We start from the raw sequence: 7977 nt of genomic DNA, 5'->3' as shown, positions 1-7977 counted from the left end.
CCTGTAGTGTAAGATAGATTTTCATACAAAATTGAATGTGCATGTTATTGCCAAATGTGATGAGAGTAAGCTTCACTTTTTCCCTCTCACCTCCTCCTTTTTCCCCTCCATTTAAAAAGCTTTTTCTTGCCTCTTTTATGAATGATAATTTGTCCCATTCTATTTCTCCCTTTCTCCTCTCAACATATTTCTCTCTCACACTTAATTTTATTTTTTAGATATCATCCCTTCCTATTCAACTCGCCATGTGCTCTCTGTCTATATAGGGGTGTGTGTGTGTGTGTGTGTGTGTGTGTGTGTGTGTGTGTGTGTGTGTGTGTGTGTGTAATCCCTCCAACTACCCAAATACTGAGAAAACTTTCAAGAATTGCAAATATTATCTTTCCATGTAGGAATGTAAACAGTTCAACTTTAGTAAGTCCCTTATGATTTCTCTTTCCTGTTTACCTTTTCATGCTTCTCTTGATTCTTGTGTTTGAAAGTCAAATTTTCTATTCAGCTCTGGTTTTTTCATCAATAATGTTTGAAAGTCCTCTATTTCATTGAATGACCACGTTTTCCCCTGAAGGATTATACTCAGTTTTGCTGGGTAGGTGATTCTTGGTTTTAATCTTAGTTCCTTTGACTTCCGGAATATCATATTCCAAGCACTCTGATCCCTTAATGTAGAAGCTACTAGATCTTGAGTTATCTTGATTATATTTCCACAGTACTCAAATTGTTTTTTTTCTGGCTGCTTTTACAATATTTTCTCCTTGACTTGGGAACTCTGGAATTTGGCTATAATATTGCTAGAAGTTTTTTTTTTTTTTTTTTTCCAGATCTCTTTCAGGAGATGATTGGTGGATACGTTCAATATTTATCTTACCTTATGGTATCAGGGCTGTTTTCCTTGACAATTTTATGAAATATGATGTCTAGGCTCTTTTTTTGATCATGGCTTTCAGGTAGTCCCATAATTATTAAATTGTCTCTCCTGGATCAGTTTTCCAGGTCAGTTGTTTTTCCAATGAGATATTTCACATTGTCTTTTATTTTTTCATTCTTTTGGTTTTGTTTTATGATTTCTTGGTTTCTCATAAAGTCATTAGCCTCCATCTGCTCCATTCTAATTTTTAAAGAACTATTTTCTTCAGTGAGCTTTTAAACCTCCTCTTCCATTTGGCTAATTTTGCTTTTAACCTTAAACCTGTTGCACTCTGAAGCTGGGACACCAAGGGGTCCAAGGCTAAGGGATCCTCTGTACTCTCCTAGCTTTAGACTGATTAACAACACTAACTATTGCTGTTTCCCTCCTAGCCTGATCTGTTTCTTTTTCTTGGTCTCATCAAAGGAACCATTCCTGGCTATTTCTTAAACAGGCCTATTCAATGAATTGGCATTACCTCACCCTAAGTGAGTACCTGCAATGACTTTGGACTAAAGGGCTCAAGGTCTCCCAGTGCATCCTGGGTCATCTCCAGTCATCCTGATGAATATCTGATCACTGTATTCAGATGTCTCTGAAGGAGAAGTGAGGCTAGTGACCTGCATAGCCCTCCCTCACTCAAAACTGAGTCAAAAGTCAAGTGCAAGTCATGTCATCATTTCTCAGATGACCTGGTCTTCTTTGGCAATGAAATACAAACACAATCCTATAAGTAGATGTATCTGACTGAATGAGGACCCACCTGGCTGGGTAATTCAGCTCCTCCTCTCCAGTCTGCCTCCCCTTCCCCTTCTTTCTACTCCCCAAAGAAAAGTAAATTTGGATGGTCAAAAGATGCCCAGTTGACTTGGATTTTACTTGCTCCTTTCCTTTCCTCACCTTTCTTCTCCTTTTCTCTCCTTTCCTTTTCTTTTCTCTTTTCTTCTCCTTTCCTCTCCTCCCATTCCCTTCCCTGCCCAGCCCTGTCCTGCCCTGCCCTGTTTTGTCTTGCTTTGCCTTGCCTTTCTCCTGTCCTTTGCCCTGTCCTGTCCTGTCTCAAAACCTTAAACCTACTGCACTCTGAAGCTAGAATGTCAAGGGGGCCCTGCCTAGGGGCTCCTCTGGTCCTTCCTAGCTTTAGAGTGATTAGCAATAGTAATTGTTGCTGCCTCTCTCTCAGTCTGATGTCTTTCTTTTTCATGGCCTCCTTAAAGTGGCCAAGACCTGGCTACTTCCTAAATAGGTCTATTCAATGAATGGGCATGGTCTCAATCAAAGTGAGTACTTGCAAAGACCTTGGCCTAAAGGGTCCAAGGTCTCCCAGTGCATTCTGGGTCATCTCCAGTCATCCTGATGAATATCTGGTCACTGAAATCCAGATGGCTCTAGAGAAGAAGTGAGGCTGATGATCTGCACAGCCCTCCCTCACTCAAAACAAAGTCAAATGCAAGTCATGTCATCATCTGTCTGATGGCATGGTCTTCTTTGGCAACAAAGGACAAACACAATCTGCTTTTTAAAGCATTCTTATCCTCTTTTGCCATTTGAGTTAGTCTATTTTTAAAGGTGTTATTTTTTCAACATTTTGGGGGTCTTTTTTAGCAAGCTGTTGACTTGTTTTTCATGATTTTCTTGCATTGTTCTCATTTCTCTTCCCAATTTTCCCCCCACCTCTCTTACTTGATTTTCAAAATCCTTTTTGAGCTCTTCCATGGTCTGAGACAATTGCGTATTTATTTTGGAGATTTTGGATGCAGAAGACTTGACTTTTACATCTTCCTCTGATGGTATGCATTGTTCTTCCTCATCTGGGAGAATGGAAGAAAATACCTATTCACCAAGAAAGTAACCTTCTATTATTTTATTTTTTCCCCTTTTTTGGGCATTTTCCCAGTCAGTTACTTGACTTTTCAGTCTTTTGTCAAAAGGAGGGTATACTCTGGAGATCCTATAAGCTCTCAATTTCTCCAGGGTGGCACAATCAACAGAGAGGAATTTACTCCTCTCCTAGCCTGTGCTCTGGTCTGGAAGCCACCATAAGATTTTCTGCCCAGGATCTGCAAGTAGAATTTCCTTTCCAGAGCCTTCACCAGCTCCACTAGCCAGTGCTCCTCCTCACCCCAGCATGGCCACTCAGGGATGAGATCCAGAGCACCTGCACTATTCCCCCAGGGTCTTTAGGGCTACAAAAATGGATGGTGCTGCTACTGCTGCCACCTGGGGCTGGGGCTATGTCAGGACCCTGCTATCTTCTCATCCAGCTGAAAGAACTTTCTCAGTGACCTTTGAAGTTGTCTTTGGCATTTGTGGGTTGAGGGATCTGAAAACCACAGTTGCTGGAGGCACCCTGAAGTCTGCTCTAATCCCGTTCCTGCTGTGCTACATGACCAAGGCTGGGCTGCATTCTATTCTGAGCCTGGTGTGATAGACCTTTCTTGTTGGCCTTCCAAGAGTTCTTGGACTGGAAATCTCTTGCTCTCTGTCGTTTTGTGATGTCTGCTGCTCTAGAATTTGTTTAGAGTTATTTTTACAGGTATTTTATGGGCTATGGGAGGAGAGCTACAGCAGGTCTGTCTTTCTACTCCACCATCTTGAGATCAATTCATATAACTCCTAGAGGCTTTAGATGCAGGAGCTTTGCCTTTACCATCTTCTTTGTTGTATGTTTTGATCTTCCTCATCACCAATGACATACGAAAATACCTCTTCACCAAGAAATTAAGCATCTATGACCTGTTTCTTTACCCCCTGTTTGCTCACTTTCTCAGCCATTTACTTGGCTTATGATCTCTTTGTTATGTGGAAGCTCCACTTCAACAGTGGCTGTTGCCACCTTGGGGCTGGGGCCATACCATTCTCCCCTCTCAGATGGGTGAGAAACCCTTCCCACTGGCCTTCAAAGTTTTTTTTAGTGTTTGTGGATTGATAAGTTTGGAAACCACAGCAGTCACCAGTGATTCTGTCCCCTAAGGCCTGCTCTAGCTCTATTCTTGCTGATGCAGCCCACGCTGAACTGTGCTTTGCTCCCAGTCCAGTGTGATAGACCCTTCTTTGTGATCTTCCAGATTGTGTTGGGCTGGAAATTTGCTTCAGTCCATCATTTTGTGGCTTCTGCCACTCTAGAATTTGTTTAGAGTAACTTTACAGGGTTTGTGGTTTTTTTGAGGAGTTTGGAGGGAGAGCTCTATCAGGTCCCTTTTTCTACTCCACTATCTTGGCCTTGCCCTCCCAGGAACATTACTGCCAAAATCCAGAGCTTCCAGGTAAAACATATATATATATATATATATATATATATATATATATATATATATATATATACACACATACACACATACATACATACATACATACATACGTGTGTATACATATATTTTCAAGAAAACAGAAAAAATTCAAATACCAAGGAACCGTAGTCAAGATCATATAGGATCAGGAGCCATTTAACAATGGTGAAAAAATATTAACTTAATTAAAAGACATAAATAAAGAAACTATATTTTGCTAAAAGATAACTTAGACAATGAATTAACATAAATATTTAATATATAAGCACCAAATGTCATAGCATCTAAATACTCAAAGGACAGTTAAATAAACTATAGGGGAAAAATAGATAATATAAAAATACAATAATTGGGGACCTCAATTTATTCTCTCTCTAACCTAGATAAACCTAATCAAAAAATAAAAAAGAAAGAAGATAATTACCTGAATAGAATTTTATTTTTTAAAAAATTAGACAGGAGAGGGGCAGAACCAAGAGGGCAGAGTAGAAAGATGCACCCACTCTAGCTCTATCCCCATAACCCATAAAATACCTATTAAAAATGATCTTAAACATATTTTAGAGCAGAAGAAGCCACAAAACGACAGAGTGAAAGAGATTTCCAGCCCAAGAGAGCCTGGAAGGCTTACAGGAAAGGTTTATCACACCAGGTACACAGCAGAGTGCAGCCCTTGGGGCACAGTTCAGCCTTGACTGCATGGCTCAGCAGGGAAAGGGCTGGAGGAGGCCTCAGGATGCAGAATCCCAGGTAGCAGCTGGTGTTACCAGATTCCTCAATGCACAAATGTCAAAGGCAGCTTCAAAGGTCAGTGAGAAAGCTCTTTCACTTGGGTGAGAAGGCAACATGGTCTGGCGACCCCAGGGCAACAGCTGTCGTTGTAGCACAGCATCCATTTTTGAAGCCCTTGGCTTAAAGACCCTGGGGGAATTGAGCCACTGATCTGAATCTCAATCCTGAGTGGTGGTCCTGGGGTGAGGAAGAGCACTGACTGGTGAAACTGGAGGAAGTTGTGGAGAGGGAATTCTATTCACAGATCCTGGGCAGAAAAGCTTGTGGTTGCTTCCAGATCAGAGAGCAGGCTAGGAGAGGAGTAAATTCCTCTCTGTTGATTGTGCCACCTTGGAGAAACTGAGAACTTACAGGCTCCCCAGAGTATACCCTCCACCTGACAAAGGACTCAAAAGTCAAGTAACAGGCTGGGAAAATGCCCTAAAAAGGAGAAAAAATAAAACTATAAAAGATTACTTTCTTGGTGAACAGGTATTTTCTTCCATTCTCCCAGATGAGGAAGAACAATGCATACCATCAGAGGAAGACGTAAAAGTCAAGTCTTCTGCATCCAAAATCTCCAAAATAAATATGCAATTGTCTCAGACCATGGAAGAGCTCAGAAAGGATTTTGAAAATCAAGTAAGAGAGGTGGGGGGAAAATTGGGAAGAGAAATGAGAACAATGCAAGAAAATCATGAAAAACAAGTCAACAGCTTGCTAAAAGAGACCCCAAAAATGCTGAAAAAATAACACCTTTAAAAATAGACTAACCCAATTGGCAAAAGAGGTCCAAAAAACCAATGAGAAGAAGAGTGCTTTAAAAAGCAGAATTCTCCAAATAGAAAAGGAGGTTCAAAAGCTCACTGAAGAAAATAGTTCTTTAAAAATTAGAATGGAGCAGATGGAAGCTCATGACTTTATGAGAAACCAAGAAATTTTGAAACAAACCAAAAGAATGAAAAAATAGAAGATAATGTGAAATATCTCATTGGAAAAACAACTGACCTGAAAATTAGATCAAGGAGAGACAATTTAAAAATTATGGGGCTACCTAAAAGTCATGATCAAAAAAAGAGCCTTGACATTATCTTTCATGAAATTATCAAGGAAAACTGCACTGATATTCTAGAACCATAGGGTAAAATGATATTGAAAGAATCCACCAATTGCCTCCTGAAAGAAATCCCAAAAGGAAAATTCCTAGGAATATTGTAACCAAATTTCAAAACCTCCATGTCAAGAAGACAATTTACTAAAGCAGCCAGAAAGAAGCAATTCAAGTATTATGGAAACACAATCAGGATACACAAGATCTAGCAGCGTCTATATTAAGGGATCAGAGTATTTGGAATATGATATTCCAGAAGTCAAAAGAACTAGGATTAAAACCAAGAATCACCTATCCAGTAAAACCAAGTATAATCCTTCAGGGGAAAAAATATCGTTCAATGAAATAGAGGACTTTCAAGCATTCCTGATGAAAAGATCAGAACTGAATAGAAAATTTGACTTTCAAACACAAGAATCAAGAGAAGCATGAAAAGGTAAGCAAGAAAGAGAAATCATAAGGAGCTTACTAAAGTTGAATTGTTTACATTCTTACATGGCAAGATAATATTTACAACTCTTTAGACTTTTCTCATTATTAGGGTAGTTAGAGGGATTATATACATATAGACAAAGACCACAGGGTGAGTTGAACATGAAGGGATGATATCTAAAAAACTGAAATTAAGAGGTAAGAGAGGAATATATTGGGAAAAGGAGAAAGGGAGAAATAGAATGGGGTAAATTTTCTCTCACATAAAAGAGGCAAGAAAAAGCTTTTTCAGTGGAGGGGAAGAGGGGGAGATGAGTGAGAAATAGTGAAGCTTACTCTCATCACATTTGGTTTAAGGAGGGAATAACATGCACATTCAATTTGATATGAAAATCTATCTTACACTACAAGAAAGTAGCGAGGAAGAGGATAAGCAGATGTGGGAGGGTGGATAATAGAAGGAAGGGCAAATGGGAGGAGGGGATAATTAGAAGTAAACACTTTTTAGGAGGGACAGGGTCAAAAAATAGAAAACAATAAATGGAGGGGGCAGGATAGGACGGAGGGAAATATAGTTACTCTTTCACAACATGACTGTTATGTAAGTGTTTTGCATGACTACATGTGTATAACCTATATTGAATTGCTTACCTTGTCAATGGGGATGGGTGGGGATGGAAGAAGGGAGAGAAGTTGGAACTCAAACTTTTAAAAGTGAATGTTAAAAATTGTTGTTATATGCAACTGGGAAATGAGACATACAGACAATGGGATATAGAAAACTATCTTGACCTACAAGAAAATACAGTGGATGGAGATAAGAGAATGAGGGTGTATGATAGAAAGAAGGGCAAATTCGGGAAAGGGGTAATCAAAATGCATCATGTTTTGGGGTGGACGGAGGGGAGAAATAGGGAGAAAATTTGGAACTCAAAATCTTGTGGAAGTGAATGTTGAAAACTAAAAATAAATTAATTAATTGATAAAAAATTCTTTAGAAAAAAGAAAAAAGAAAAATTCAAAACCAATGAAAAAGAAACCAAAGAGATTACTAGGAACTATTTTAGCCAATTATGTGCCAATAAAGCTGTCAAAATAAATTAAATAAAATTAAAATAAATTTAATTTAATTTAATGGATAAATATTTATAAAAATATAAACAGTCCAAAATAGAAGACTTACATAATCCAATCTTAGACAAATAAATTGCACAACCCAAAAATGATCTCTGAAAGGGAAAAATTTTTGTTCATCATTGTCATTTTTCTTTATTATCAACATTGCCATTATGATGAGCATGAGATGGAACCTAAGTGTTTGTTCATTTTTTATTTCTCTAGTAATTAGCAATTTAGATAATTTTTCATAAGGTTTTTGATAGCTTGGATTTCTTCCTATGAAAATTGAAAAAAATGACAAATGCTGGAGGGCCTGTGGGAAAAATATATATTGATACAATACTGATGGG

Source organism: Notamacropus eugenii, chromosome 4 (assembly GCF_028372415.1).
Source record: "Notamacropus eugenii isolate mMacEug1 chromosome 4, mMacEug1.pri_v2, whole genome shotgun sequence".
Taxonomy (NCBI): Eukaryota; Metazoa; Chordata; class Mammalia; order Diprotodontia; family Macropodidae; genus Notamacropus; species Notamacropus eugenii.
This window is presented reverse-complemented; position numbering follows the sequence as displayed.